Source organism: Acanthochromis polyacanthus, chromosome 14, assembly GCF_021347895.1.
Source record: "Acanthochromis polyacanthus isolate Apoly-LR-REF ecotype Palm Island chromosome 14, KAUST_Apoly_ChrSc, whole genome shotgun sequence".
In the NCBI taxonomy this organism is placed as follows: Eukaryota; Metazoa; Chordata; class Actinopteri; family Pomacentridae; genus Acanthochromis; species Acanthochromis polyacanthus.
The window spans coordinates 20,486,831-20,503,420 of record NC_067126.1 but is presented as its reverse complement, the minus strand read 5'-3'; the positions used below and the strand labels follow the sequence as shown (position 1 = coordinate 20,503,420).

Genomic DNA, 16,590 nt, shown 5'->3' with positions numbered 1-16,590 from the left:
TCTGTCCTTCAGAAGGGAAGCTTTTCATGACTCCTTCCATATTGTAATTATTCCAACTGGATATGAGCTATTGCACTTATTGGCTGGGGTAAGGCACCGGCTGCGTCCGCGTTCATTGGCTGGCTGGACACCTCTCTGCCACCTCTCATTGGCTGCCCGGAGGATAGTGGGAGGGGAGCTCAGCCCGTCCTCCCCCTGTGGCAGAGCGTGTTAATGTAAAGACTCTTTCTCTGTCTATTATCTGAGTGACTCGGGGTTTTGGTGTCTGCCTCCGAGCGTGTGTCAGAGTGCGCGCGTGTGTGTGTATGTCGGAGGAGGAAAAGAGATAAAGAGAGAGAGAAAGGGAGGGAGAGGCAAGCGGCGTTTATTCTCCCCCCTTTAGCCTCCCCGTCTCCCTGCTCCCTGTCACTCCATCCTTCCTCCCCTCTCCTGGACCACCCTCCAGCCCCGCTTCGAGCCGAACCGAGACCCCCTACCACCCAGACCACCCCGGGACCCTTTGACTCTCCTCACTTCTCCGCCCCAACCACCAACCACAACCTCTGAGCAGGTAAGAATCTGCTTTTCTCAGCCTGCACTGAGGCGAAAAAAGTACTTGCTGCACTCTCCTCTCCTCTCCTTCTTCTCCACTCACTTAAAATGCCTCTAAAACTGCTGCTCTTTTGCTTTTCTTTCCTCTCACATGTCTCTGCTGTTTGCTCTTTCCCATGTGCATATTTCAAGTTTTCCCCGCAGCTCTTCTGTCCCTCTCAGAAAAGTGACAGAGTTGGTAGAGATGCTATCAGTGAGGTCACTGTGTTTTTGTTCCTCCTCTGATATTCCACCTTGATACAAACTTCCTCCTCCCTCTCAACCCCACAATCTCTGCATCTCCTCTGTTCTGGTCTTTTGCAATCTCATACCCTCCAGCTTTCAGCGCATGCAAATTCAGTGGCAAGACTTTGATTTTCAAGTCTGCACCCGAGCAGAAATTGGCCAGGACAGCATGTTGTATTTTGGTTATGGAAAATGCATCTCTAATTGATTTCTGAAAGAAAGTGTTTACCTTAGTTGGTGATATTTATAGGTGCTGACGTGCCCAGTGCACATGCTTTCGCTAGGCCACTTCCCTAATGCCGGGACAAAACACAGAACTGCCCACTGGCTCCAGAACACATGACATTGCACAAAGTGTAATGACTTTACAAGGCAGTGGCTTGCTTGATTGAATCAAGCAATCTTTCCAGCAGGAGAACTCCAATATTAACATGGCCCATAAAGCATTCCTGGCAACAGCCGAGAGGAGAAAAACTGCTTAGTTCTTCAGTCGCACATCCTGTACTTCACCAGGAAGGGGAAGTGTAGTGTGTATCTGTGTATCTGTGTATGTGTGTGTGTGTATTCCTTGTTATGTGTGTACTTGTGACGGAGACAGAGATACTGCTAAAGTGCTTTAGACATCAATACTGCCAGCCTAGAGATTTTAAAGCCACTCTATCATTTCTGAAAACCGGACCTTACAACAATGCCAACAACTGAGGAAATGCCTCTCCTGGTGTGGTGTGTTTTTTGTTTTGAGGGTGTGTTTGAGGAGTTTGACGATTGTAGACTGTTAAAATATATTTAAAGTGAAAAGTTAGTTTACGCTCATGCATTATTATTTCATTATAGTTACATTTGTAGTCAACCAAAACCACTAAATCTGCAAATTTATAGGTTTTAATTTTACTGTATTTCAATTGCAGCTGCAACTAAAGATTATTTCATTAGTAGTGGGCCTGCTGAATATGTATGCAGTTAATTGTTTTGAGTATAATTCTCTTGATTCTTGGAGGAGAAGGTTACGTGTTTAATCGCATTGTTTTGTTTGACCAACATTCCAAAACCCACCCAAAGAGATTCAGTTTACACTCATGTGTGACTGAGAAAAGCTTGAAATCCTCATATCTGAGACATGAGGAACACACAATGTAATTTGAATCTTTTTACTCCGTTGAAAGATTTTCATAATGCAATCATATTTAGTCTGCCTGTGACTTTTAACTGAGGAAAAAACACTGCCTCCTCCAGCAAACAGTTTGACCTTTCTTTCTGTGATAATCATTTTCTAATTTAGACAAAAAGAGCATCTGTGACAAAGCCTTTTGGGAATGTCGATCGTCCCAGTAGGCCGATCTCAGGGGAGAGCGGCATCGTTAGTGTTCAACAACAGAACGAAAACACTGTAATCCTTGACACTTCAAGTCTAACTGTGAGCATCACTTTGATTTTGCAGATTTACGATGTTTGTGGCCATCAGCATGTCAATGTTGAGAGTATTTATGATGCTGCTGACTGCATTCTCATATTCATTCCTTCAGGTGTCGCACTGTTAGTTTATTAGGAAGTGTAAATTAAAATGGAGAAACACGTGGGCGTTTGTCTGCACCATCCCACAACAGACGCTTAGTTGGCTGTAGGCCAAATGCTAAAACAAGTCACAACTGCTCTTCTTCTTTATATTAATGCAAACACATTGATTTTTATTCATTCAGTAACATGTGACAAAGCAGCAGAAGTAATCAGGTTCATGCCCACTAGCAGCTGTAATTTTCTAATGGTACAGCTGTACTTGAATCTTTAGCTAAAATTGATCTTTTTATTTAAATTATCAAAGATAAGAGTCCACATTTTGACAATGATTCTCAGTATTCTTCATACGCCTCAGTGTAGATGGTACACCTAAGAGGACAACACATTTAAGAAATAAAATGGCCTTGTTCTTCCTCATAGCTGTCACTTCTTACAATAGACACAGCTCTCACATCGGCCCGGCAGTTCCTGTGCGGCTATATTTAATGCACTTACTGCACCCTTTCAGTGTAAGCTCTCATAAGAATGCATACGGAAAATCCCTTGTAGAATGAGATATTTATGAGCCTCTGTGATGTGTTTGCACACCCCTGCTTGTGCACTTGCATGGCTTCATAAGCCACGACTTTAAGCCTAAGTTGAGCTGCATGTAGTTAATGCAGACAATGAGTTTGGCTCACCATGTCAGAGCAGTTTTACACTTTGACGTCACACACTGCCACAGATGTCAATTGAGGGCACGAGGTGTTGTGAAGGTTTGGGAATTGATCTGAGCCAATCACAAAAATGAGGTGTTGAAAGGGCAGCAAGTGAAATGTGAATAGACAGGCTTTGGTTTGTCAAACAGTGTCATTGAGAAAAGATGGATGTAAACTGAGGAGAGCGTTTGACTGGCATGCTGCTCATAATCATTTAAGTGAATCCTGAGTAATTATATAAAAATAAATCTACCACTGTAAAACTTCTTAAAAATGTGTTTTCGGTGCTCTTTCGTTTTCACTAATTTTCCATGTCTAATAGCTGCACTATAAAAAGATGGATCTCATGCATCCAGTGCATTCAGTAAGCCCTTCTTCCTACGATGTAAAGCCAATGCTCTGCAAGCAGCTGGCCCTTTGTGCCTTGGCCCTTTCGAGCCGTTCCGGATCTCCCGCTGGCCTGGCTCAGGGCACAGAGTGTGCCGGGAGTTGCCTGGGTAGGGACTGGCTCAATGTGAAAAAGGGCTGTGACACTGACTGGCTGCTGTCTTGGTAGCCGTAGCACAGTGATGGAGGGCAAATGAACACAGACAAAAGAGGTGCTGAGGAATTACTGTCTTTAGTCAGTTGGGTTCTTATTTTTGAGTTAATAAATAGAAGCTTAACTGTAGACTGGAGTTATCATTAGAAAAACAAGTGCTGGATTAAAGCTTCATGCTTTTTGTTAATGTAAACAGTTAAAACCAAAATTAAAAAAACACGTAAATATAAATTGTTTTGTTTTTATATTATATAATAATAAGGCAAAACTTGCAAATGACTACATTTTTTGTACTAAAACAACATTTAAAGTGGAATAAAATTTAGTTTTTTTTCTACATCCATTACTGGACCTTTTGATAAATATTTTTAGTTTTTAATCATGTATTTATCATTTCCAAAGCCTGCCTTTTTGGAGTAATTTCTCAAAGAAATTCTGATAACTCATAACTACTTACACTGTAGCTGCTGTGAGGTGCTCACATTTATCTATTCTTTTTTTTTTTTAGCCCTTTTAGTTCTTTCAGTAAGAAAGCTATTATAAGAGAAGGCAACTATTTTTTTTTGTTTGCACAGCTTAAGACACTTAAAAAAATTGACGTAAGAATCTGTACCATTCCTTAAAGTGCATGTTTAGATTGGTACAGAGATAATATGATCAGTCTGACTTGTATACCATACTGTTTTGTCGTGCGAAGTGTGATGACCTGATTAATTATATAGACCGCCTGACTCGAGGCACAGCACATAAGGACCATTTAGTTTATAACAAAAAAAAATTAAAATATGCTTCACTAGCTGCAGTAATGGCAGGATGAAGAACCCCTGTGGTGGACCCTGAGGTTTTAAAATGATAGACGTCCTCACTCATCCACCGATGACAAACACATGCTCAGACAGAATCACACGCTGCCAGTCTGTAACGAACCTTCAGTGTCGTCACAAACGTTCAAGGCCAGCTCCTGCCTGGTGACTGAAAACTGCATTAATGCATCTCTCAGTCACTTCAAACACCCATTCACAAAATGAGCGTGACAGAAGCTTATTATCACATGACTTCATTGAAGAAAATTATTTAATCCTGAAGTGCATTCAACACGCTGTTACTTGTTACATTATTGCAGCAAAGGGTAAGCTACAGCAGTTTGTGTCCTTTATTTTTCTAGTTTTGGAAAGCTGTATCATCAGATCTTAAGTCTAAAAACCACTTCCCTGGCCATCTTTGCTAATGTGGCTAGTTCTCTCAGTCCACTTAACTTTGTCGTGACTTACTAGCCCTCTGTTTGGTATCACTGAAGCTGTTGGTAATTTCCTGCTTTCGCTGGCATTGATGTCCATTCTCTTACAGCTGGTCTGTCTGAAATAGAGTAGGCCAGTTGGATGTGCTGTTGATGATTACTCCCAAATCAAGAAAACAATCACAGCTCTGAGGGTTCAGTGCTGAAAGAGTACAGTTTATAACTTGGGTGTTTTCATTGGTATGCATAAGTCCCCAGCAATTAGAATTCATCCTCTAATTAAATGTGGGGTCTGACCGCAGAGAAAGACTGTTGATATTTAGCTAGTTACATATTTTATGTGCCACATTTACTGTCCCTCTTCCTCCCACTGTGCCCTTTCTCCAGCTCCCATCCCCCTCCTTCTCTCTCTGTCCTGTGCATGGAATACATGGAGTTTATGGATCGGCCCGAGCCACTTTGTTTTCATCTACAGAGCCAGGGTTATGTAGGACCATCAGGTGTTTTTTTCAATACACTCAGAACAGACAGATAGCAAACCATCAGAAGATATTCAAAGAGTTTGACAACAAGTGTATTGGATTAGAATCGCTGACTCTACATTCAAAATCAATTTTTTGCTTTTTGTTTGCATATATAGAGTATGACTGCATGCCATAGAGCAAGTTAGGCATGTTAAGTCAAATATGAAAGCCTGTGCATAGCACTGCCTAACATGGCCTACTGCAGAACCATGTTTTTGCATGCATATTATAGTACATCCGAGATGAACAGTACATAAAGCTGTTGCCTCTGTGATAACGATCAGTATTTTTTCATTTTTTAGAATTCTGTCTGGTGGAATTCTGACATAAAATCAGCATGAGGCTTAAACTGGCCAACGCTTAAAAAAATAATTTGACCCGAGTTCAACAAAATCGTCTGATGGCACTTTTATAACAAGCCAACAACATTTGTTTTTCTGCAGTTTCTTTTTTTTTTATTGTGTATTATACATATTTACAGTGAGTTTTATCTTTACATCATATACAGACAGTTCATTCTGATATTTTCAGACTTTTGCTACAATATAACATTGAAATAAAGAACGAGAGAAAAAAATAAAATAAACAAAACTAAGAGAATTCTGACAATTACATGACATTCAAAAAGGCATTTAACAGAGGCATCTCTTTAACAAAACAGTTCTTCGTAAATATTCCATACTTCTATTGATTTTTTGTTAGGTATTTCAATGACTGAAAGTAATGATTTATTTCAGCGAGTAATGATCTGGATAATGGTTTGGAATTTGAGAATTTTGTTTTGTGGATGTAATACTTCCCAAAAAGAATAAATATATTCACGATTTTCTCTATTTTCCTGTTTGTATGATTATACACTGTTATAATATGATCTATGTTTATCTTGACTGTGGTTGAAAATTTCTGACTAAGATGGGATTCTACATGTTTTTCTGCAGTTTCTAGGTGTGACAAAAGGTTGCAATGACATAGCAGTTTTTGTGTTTTCTTTTAATATGTCATGTTCTGCATAATATAATAATAAATGTCAGATTTTATTAGAAAATATAAAAAGGAGGCCGCATAGCTGGGTCACATAAAGATCAAGTCCAAGCCGTATTTGGCATCACTTGTCTCTAATGATTATCTACAAACTTAAACATACCACAACCAATGGATACATTGATCTTCTACGCGCTGTTTGCGTCGTCACAACTGGATTTACTGGAGCAGTTTAACACCTCTGCCAAAGAAACATATTCTTGTTTACAGTAATTCAAATCATAAAATGACTATCAGGCAATGCATTTCACAGTTACAGTAAGCTAGGCCAGTGTAGTGAATTCTGAAACAAACACAGAGCAGCGTTTTTGATTTCTGGACAGTAGTGGCTCCATGTTGGGCACATGTGACTGAACATGTTCAGGGATGCATGTGTGAGCTTACGTTGCTTTCTCAAAGTACCAACAGCAATCTTCGACCACAGGTGAAAGATTTTTTTAAATTCTAGTTCAAGTCAAAGACTGATGACTCTCCTCGTTTCAGCAGGCAATGTGCAGTTATGTGGAAACCAAACTCAGAGTAGCTGATCAGACACTGACATAGCAAACTGTGCAAACAATCCACTGGGCACTCCTGCGGCCACTGGCTGCTTTTTGCCTCTCACTCGCTCCTTCACACTCAGTTGATTGGTAAGCAGTTCTCTGTCACTGAGCTGGGCTGTAAACTTAAAAAACAATCTATCCTCTGTCATAATTCATAACAGAATGCAAGAGCCGGGGGTGTGAGGCATTGCCAGAGGCTGAAATTGAACATGGCACCTTTTAAAAGTTGAAGCTATCGAAGAGAATTATGATCTGTGAAACCTGAGGGCCTTTTTGTCTCTGTGCAAAGCCACTGGCTGATGTAATTTAAGCTGGTGAAGGTTTGCGAGATCAATCAGAAAGGATGAGGAGATGGGAGGGGGGGAAATGGAAGAGGCTGAGGGTTAAGAAGCAAAAGGTGGTGCAGGAACAGAGCTTTAGCCTTCCCTGCTGCTTTCCTAGCATCACTATGGGTGGTGAAGTATGGTGATAAATAGGCAGCCCCTCTGCCCCCTGTGCTATTTTTATACTCAGTAATAAGCGGGGGTGGGGGGCAGCTCAAGTGGTGAAGTGACAAGAAAATATTATTGTTGGCTTGGAGTTAAGAGAGCTGTAGTGATTAAAGAGCTATGCACATTGCCATGGTGGAGCGTTGTGGCAGAATTAGACTGGTGTTATTTTTTAATTAGATTACAGCTCCTCTGTGCTCATTTATGACTCTGTCTGGAATTTACTCTGACACAGTAAAATATTTTAAGATACAGCTGAGCTAAATCAAAGGTCAAGTTCTCGTCCATTGTACTACGAAAAGAAAGAACACACAGAAAACACGCACATCCATGTTGAGACTTCTGCATATTCGTCAAAAAAAAATTTGTGAGTCATCACTCAGAAAAATGCAGTGCACACAAACACACCTCATAATGTGATGCGTGACGTTTTCAGTCTGAAGACCAGTATTAATTCATTAGAGGAGATTTAATTTCCTACGACTTTGAACGTAGCATGCGCATGCGCACATACAACCTCTCCCTCACCCCCCTCTAACCTCCCCCGTCTTAACATTTACGAAGAAACGCCCCCCTCCAGAAACTTGTGTAGCACTTGTGAAGTTGTCTTTTACGGCTGGGTCCCCCTGGATCTTTATCTGCCATTATGTAAAAAAAGATGAGCAAAACAAGTCGCCAGCTAACTACGAAGCTATACCATAGACTGTATATATAGTGGACGTAGCATCTGGCTCCAGAATTGAAGCCAACCCGGAAGTGTCAAAAACTTGCAATATCACGCCGTCCGCTAGGGTTGGCTCCAAAAAGCTTTTTCTCCATAGACCCCAATTCATTTTTGGAAAAAATAAAATTTGATAGACTGATTTTCTACAGCTCAGGATTTTTTTTCCCGTTAGTTTTCATGGTCAAAATGAGAGATCAGGTGGCCGATCTTAAAATAAATCAATACTGAATTTTAAATAAATCGTTAAAGTTGGCGGAGCCAGGGGGCGTGGCTATACTTGATAGACAGCAACAGAAGCCTCTGCGGTAAAACGTGGGCGGGATAAGAGAGTCCTCAGCCAATCCTGCCCCTAGTTGCTCTCCGGTCCAGTCTGTTTGATGACGCTTTTTACGTCACTGGCTCCAAAAAATCCAAAACGGCGACCAGGAAGTAGCAAAATCCGGGCTTCATTTTCTCAGCGTTGAAACCAACGGGTGATGTCACGGTTAGTTCACGCCTGAGCTATACCAAAGCAACACATACAGAAAACACGTAAGTCCAAGGCGTACGTAATCTACGTAACTAGGCCTGAGCCAGAAGATTTTTGATTGACAGGAAAGGGAGCAAACCAAACGCCTCGGTCCGAGCGCGTTGATTGGCTGATGTTTTTCAGGTCCTGCAATGTCCACAGTTATTTATTTATTTTTATTCTTTTAGAGACCATACATACAAGTCCACTAAAGGTCAGTATATTCATTTTATGTGAATCAGACAAATTAAACAAAAAAAAAAACATCCTCCATAATGCCTTTAATGCTTGAAATGTCACCATTATGCAGTAATTTAAAAAAGGTGTAATAATGGCATTGACAAAGGATCTTTACTAGTGTCTGGACTTTATTTTTCCAGTCTGCATTACTACTCATGTTTAACAGTCTGTATGTTGCTGTCTGATCCAAAATTTAGTTTATGTTTTTACATATGAGCACAGCTGAGTTTACAGCTTTGAATATGAGTGTAGTTACATGTCTTATGTACAGCACTGTACAATAGTGTTTCTATTAGTAAGAAGAACTTTGTATAGTGTGTAATGTTTCATTGGTGATTCGCCCCAGGAAAGCTGTGACTGTTTCCTACAAATTTTATGCAAACAGAACACTGCTTGAAATCAATATGAACATGGAACAGTGATATTAAGAGATAACTTGCAAGAGTAAGAACTGAATGAAAGATGCATCACAAGAATCGGGCAATATCTGACATTTGATAAGCACAATGGAAAGAAAGGTAGATGGCGTTTGGGTAGAGCTCAAACGGATATGGAATATCAGCCTTGACCTCTTCATGGATTCAGTTTTCAATCCATTCCATTGTCCGTCAGTTGGGCTCAATGCTTCAACACTGACAATGTTTTTTTCCCTAAAAATAAATACATACATACTTAAACCCTGTGTGTGATGGAGAGGCATTTTGCACACTTTATTTATGTCTCTGACATGTAACATAATTAATTATTCAGAGGTCTGCATGGGATTGTCTTTTTAAATCCACACACCCACTGGCTCGGAATTTCCAACCACTCCTGCCCGATCCTGCAGAGACTTAATCAAGTCTGTGAAAATAGCCCCAATTGGCCCCAATAGATGCTTTTATTTCTGAAGGTTTCACCTCTAAATCCATGGCAGTGGTGCTAGTATGTCACATGAATGCAAGTTATTACATTATTACTATTGTTCTTTTGAAGAGGCCTAAATAGACTCGAGTGAATGATGAATGGGAATCTTTTGACCGTGAGTCAACAATAGGGTTTCACTTACTGTTAGTATCTCACTGCCCTTCAGGTGTGTGAAGGAGAGTTGTCTTTGTAGTCCAGATGTTTTTTTGTTTTTTTCCTGTTATGATCACTTGTAATTATGCAAATAATCTGTCTTTTGAGCAGCCTAACAGGTATTTAAAAATGCTCTCCGTATTCACAATCTTAATTTAGTGTGTTAGCATATATTTAGTAAAGCTGAGGTTGGAAGGGATGCAATTAATTCAGGGTTTATTTATTAGGACCGAGCTTTTCAACAGCACTTTCAAGAAAACTTTTGAATGGAAGAAAGTGTAATAACAAATCGTTGGCTGATGAAATTGTAGGCAGTTTCCGTGAATGAAAAAAAACGTTTTACCCTTTATTTTCACCAAATTAAGGTAGAAATAAGGTTGACATATTAGTTCATAATCAGACTGTTACAGTTCAGCAGTGAACTGCTGCTGATAACAGGGTCTCATAGAGTGCAGTGGGTCATGACAAGAACTACAGGCTGGATGCTACAAAACAATATCATTTACAGCTTCCTTCACATTGAAGGTGGAATCTATTTGAAGAGTGTTCACAGAATTGTTATATTATGAGGCTGTTACACTAAATGTGATGATTCACATGAAATAAAGGAGTGGAGAAAATTGACAGTGTCTTCTTTACAGAAGAAAAAGCAGACGTGTCTGCAGCTTACAGTGAAAATTCACGTCTGGTAATGTCAGGAGAAAGTGTAACAGATATTCTAAAGCTCATCTCTTAGCTTGGGCTGTTGGCACTCTCCGCTGCCTCTCAGCGTTTTTGCTTGATTAAAAAGCGCCCAGGAGTTAGTAAGCGCGTGGTAGGTGCGAGCGCACACCCTGACAGCTTAACATACTGATTATTCAAGCCTCTTAGGCTAAGCCACGGCACTCGAGTGATGAACGTCAACTCCCCTCTCTCCCTCACACAGTCTCGATTTCTCCTCTCTTTTATTCTTTATTTGAAAGAGTGGAAAGCCAGTGACAGCTTGCAGAAGGCAAACCTGTTGTCTAGGAAGCAGAGGGGATCAGTGACACAGTGATTCATACACTGCCGAGGCTTTATTTAGACATAATCCACCCAAAGTTGGGTCCGCTTGCTACTTTTGGTATAGAACTGGCCAGCAGTAGCCATGCTGTCTATTGTCCTACGTCAGTCCACTGGGAATGCCCCTCCAGTGAGGTTAACACATTATAAACAGTGGTCTGATACATTTGTGTTCCCTAGGGAGGTCAAACATTACAAATACAGAGCAGTACCATTTTCAAAAACAACAAAAGCTAGTTATATTTCTTGGTGTGATTCATGAATGCGGAAGGAATTTGCCATCTAAAGGAGGTCTTTCAGTATCCCTTTTCTGTCGTTGTGCAGCTACTTTATGTACTGTGTTGGCAGTGCATTGCAGTTTCCGCATCACCGTCCCTGTTCATTTGCTGCAATGAGAAAGGTTATTCTGATTTCTGTCAACTCAGACTCAAGACCGTTTGTGTTTCAATTTAAATGCCCATCAAGAAGGATAGAGACATTTCCATTTGTGTAACAATGAATTGCCATGAGAATACTTTGTAGCTATCTGTAGTATATTATGAATTGTGCTGCAGCGTAAGCTGTTCCTTTCTGTATCTGGGCTGTGTGCACTCTCAGCTTGATGGCGAGGCCATGGCTGCTACCACCGAGCCACACCTGACCAACAGATTGGCCCCAGCTGGAGGCTGAGGCTGGAACAGACACTTTGGATGCTAACCTAGTGATTCAGCTAATACTGTGGTTATGTACAATGGAAGCATGTGTAAAATACAACCTCGACCACCATGCACAGACCTCAGACTGTTTAATGGTTTAAAATCCACTTTAAAGGATAAGGCTTATGATTTCCTGTATTTTTATATTTTCAACAAATACATTGAACAGACCAAAAACAACGATAAAATTCATCTCTCAGTATCTGGGGAACTATGTACAGTATATTCAGTCATGGATTTGATGCACTAATGAGTACATACGTCATCTAAGAGAAAATGTGGGATTAGCCTGTGCTTATTGCAACAAGGAAACATCTCACCTTGTGTAATCATTTGGCTTTCTTATGACATTGTCACAATCCCAAAACTATCAATACAGTACCGGACTAAGTATTTTGTTACTACAATGATACCACAACAAAAACATAAAACATTATGAAAAACTGTTTAATAATAGATGATAGAGCACAGATCTTTGTTGTTGTTTTTTCATTGTGTAACAAAAACTGGAAATATTTTGACAATGTCAGTGAAAGGCTGTGGAGGACGTGAGAAGGGGCCATAAAACAACTGAAGTCATTTACTGTAACATAGCGTATTCATCCATTCATCCATCCAGTAGCCAAAGCCCTTTATGATGGAGAAGGTTGTGGGGGAGCTGATGCCTATCTCAGATTATACTGGGTGAGAGGTGAGGTACACCCTGAACAAACTGGACCTGGTCCATCACAGTTCTATGATGTAGTCAAACATTTTCATATCCAACTACAAATAGACTAATTATTCATTAGGAGCAGCTTTATAACGTTTACGTCTCTCCGCAGTCACATGACATCCTGCTGCTAATAGAAAGATACATCCTTGCAGAGACAAGTGCAGGAGTACTTTTGCACACATTTTAATTTCATATGTTCACTACGTTCACTACTACCAATGCCGTGTTAGCATATGAAGATGTTCGCTAAAAAGATACAAACACATTCAACAGTTATTATTTCCCTTAACTGCTCTGTTGAACTCTGATGGTGATAAAAAGTTTGCTTGTCACAAAATGAATCACTTATTTGACTTGAGGACTTGAGAGAACACTCATGATATAATTATCTATCATTGACTAAGCTGCTGGAATTTGAATCCCCTGAGCAAACAGTCATTTCTTTTGGCGGGATACTTTGCCAATATAGTCGTGTTGACTGCCATTGTCAAGGTATAAGACATATTTTACAGACAAGCTTTGTGAGCTCTGTGGGTTCAGCTGTTAATGAGATAAGGTCAATATTTTGTTTTATTCATCTACTTTGTAGACAATGTGCGGACGGTCGGCAAGAGTGCACTTGTATTTGCAGTCATGCCTCTTGTCATGTCACCATGAAAGCTGTAGCGTGCTTACAAGAGAAGAAAAAAAGCGGTTGTCACGTTCAGTATGAGGGAGTGGATACAGAGCGCTGCACACTGTCGCACAGAGACGCAGGTCAGAGGAATACAGCTTCTCTTAAAACACTGCCATTATTTACGTACTGATACCAATTAAGGGGACCGTTACTGGTTTTAAAAGAAGGGTACTGTGTGCCTTTCTAGTATTGGTACACTGTGCAACATGTGCGAGGACAATAGCAGAGCGCAGTGGAATGAGATAATGACATAGGAACAGGGAGGAAAAAATTGTTGATCACTTCTTTGCTGTTTTAGGTCTTTTGTGGAATTCTACAAAAAAATCCTGTAGTATTATGGGCTACATACTCAACTTAAAAAGTGCCCACTTCATCATCATTATTTTTTTTTCTGCTCAACAGTTGAGAATGTATGCGCATCGCAAACATTATAAAATAATACAATACAGAATAATACTTGCATAATGTAAAATGTTACTACAGTTTATCCTAGCGGCAATAAAACACAATTTTGTTGTCAATTACATTTTGAAGAAGAACATCTAGCCAAAGCACATTACAGAAGAGTATTATTGACAAAAGCAAAACAAAAAGTTAGATATTGTTCAATACAGCATTCAATTCAGCCCATTACTAAATTAAGATATGGATTTCTTATATTCTATTATCACATTATCAAGCTAGGGCTTTCCTAAATGGGTAAGATGTTACTAAAATTAACTCTTTTATAAACTTTTAAGTATGGCCTTTCATATTTCTTGCTCAGTCGTTGTTCTCCATCTCATCCCTCGGTTTTAAGGGAGAAATAATGGCACAGCAGTGCTTTCTGTTTCACTGACACACTTTTCCTCAATGCTGTCTTTATTTTTTAAATTTTTATATGTATTTTTTGTGCAGCTCCAGAAACATCCGCAGAAGAGGCTGCTAAGTCAGCGAGAATACAGCCAAGTGAGCTTAAGCAGATGTAAAAAAAGGAAGCAAAAAAAAAAAAGAAAAGAAAAAGGAGGCGAGAGCTTCAGGAGCTTGAGAAAACACTTCATTGGGTTGCTGCCGTTGGCGTGTACTCAGCGTCTTCTTAGGTAGTGGGTTTGATGGGGAGAGCAGCCATGATGAAATAAGAGCAGGTCTGAAAAAGAGGAGCTTAAAATCCCATTAGCCCAGGGTGCGCTATTCCACCTCTCTATATGTACAGCCTAATTCATTAATCACTAAAAATTGGAGAGATCCCCCAGGGGGACACATTTAGGAATTTCATCATGCATTATTAGGAGTAACATTTGGATGCTTGGATGCACCAAAATAATGCTGAAGTGTACAGTAACTGTTAAACTAAGGACCAAAAGAATGCCAGTTTACAAACATGTCACGCTGAAAACGCTTTCCCTCCTGTCCTCTGATTCTTTCCATATTAAGAAAGAAGAAATGCTCCTAACCCTCCTGTCTTCCCCTAGTCTTACATTAATGGAATACTGTAACTGTGTCAGTGCAACTACTCGTACACCGAATCAGATGTGGTGTGTAACAATGCTCCTTGCCTTGTTCCCCTTGCTTTCTTGTTTGTACACTCTTTTGCCCTTTTATCTCCTCTTTGTCGTGTACCATCATCTCGTGACATTAAAAACATGACATCTGCACGCCTATCTGTGACGCACAGGATCCATCAGACGAACGCTAAACAATAGCAGCAATAATTGAGATGGCGAAAGCCAAACATTTTCCTGTTGCTGAAAGCAGACGACTGTACCACAATATGTGTCCACTGTGTATTTACATTGCCACACCAAATGAGGCATAATAGCTGCATGAACATGCTTGTGATTTTTTTTTTAGGCATTTTGCACAGCTTGTCGTGAGTTAAGCCGTTTCCCTGCAGGCAAATCAGAAGTTGAAGCAGATTATTTAACCAGCATGGTGGTTACCACGCACCCAGATTTGCTAAAACTTGATCCATCAACTAATTTTGTTTTTGTAATTCTGTGTGAGTGAGGTGTATGACATTATGGATACCCCAATCAGTAATGTCACCACACACAATCAAAATGTTCCCGTCAGCTGCAAACCTCCAATTGTTGGGTGATTTTTTTTCAAAAGCAAAACGGATCTCTGTAAAGTCCGTTGAATCATCCACGGGATAAATCACAGATACATGAATGCTGACTTAGAAAAGCAAAAACGATGCATCTCAAATATGTGTGTGTACTTGTGTGTGTGTTTGCAATCTGCAGAGTGGAAAACTATGAAAAAGACATTCAAATGTAGGAGGTTCTTAATTCCACAACCCCCACCCCCTTCTTTGGGATTAAGTGGTTAAAGACTGGAACATCAAACAGTTTCAGTGTCATCTCCATGTTTGGGAAAGGCTCTATGCTGAAGGTGTGAAGATGTCAAATGCTGCTTAACGACACAAGATATTAGGCTTTCCCTGATACACACACACACACACACACACACACACACACACACACACACACACACACACACACACACACACACACACACACACACACACACACACACATCCATACACATTTTGAGTTCAAACATTGAGACTATATATCATACATCACTGTGCCTTTCAGTGGTACATAATTGGTATACACTGAGCTGTAAAGACATTGTTCATAAACATGCAGGCACATCACACACACAAATGTTCTACGATCAAGTTACCACAGTGTTTGCAAATGAGTCCATTAACCCTTTTAATATCAGTTCACTGGAGTGATGAACAGCAAGGAATTCAGACGATTTTTATCTCTGATGTGTGGCTCCATTCATTTGGATGTACATCAGAGCGCTAGTGCTATCAAAAGGTCTGCTTAGCCACTGACCTCATTAATGTGGTTAGATCAAACAGTCTTTTATCAGATTCTAGCTACCATTTAGCAACAGGGTTGTCAACTGAAGGGTCAGATCACCACAGGGGGATCGAAAGACATTTTTTGGTGGGTTGGGTCCTAATTTAAGGGGTCACCAAAAGTGCTTAGCCTTTTTCTCTTTTTGTCAAAGCGCAGAAAAAAAATGAACGACAACCTGAAATGGTGAATCTCATTATCTGCGGTTCGTGTGGTGTTGCTGGTGGCAGCTACGTGTCATGGATAAAAGATTTAAAATGTTTTTAAAGGTCAAAAATGTTTCATGAGGAAGGAAATGCATTCAGTACACAGAACAGTGGTTTGGTGAAAAGCAAAATAACTTTTGTGTGTTCTAGAGGGCAGCTTTAAGTGGTTCAATGCATGCTGAAGACATGACGAATACTTTTCAAATAGTGTCTCCATTCAGCCCGATCTCACGAGGATTCGTGAAACTGTCACGTAAATTTTTGTTTCGGTTTCGTGCGCACCAACACGATTTCGTCATGTTTTTCGTGCCGCTCACCACGAAATGCACACCAATGTATTTTAAACGGCGGACTTTTCGTGCCACTCAGAACGTATTTCAAAAGAATGTGTATATTATATTTTTAAAGTAAAACCGCGGCGAATCCAACGCTATATTTTGCATGACATCGTCCCTAAACATAACCCTAA

The 16,590-nt window shown here is 40.1% G+C and overlaps 1 protein-coding gene across 2 annotated transcripts in view; it reads left to right on the top strand.

The window, feature by feature from the left end:
* Window positions 1-221: 221 nt before the first annotated feature.
* The window catches only part of pcbp3 (poly(rC) binding protein 3), a 91,434-nt gene continuing 75,065 nt past the window's right edge, over window positions 222-16,590 (top strand). For both annotated transcript variants that reach the window (XM_051958619.1, XM_022191842.2), the window contains exon 1: window positions 222-550. The gene's annotated coding sequence lies outside the window, so the exon portion shown is untranslated. The remainder of the gene's footprint in view (window positions 551-16,590) is intronic.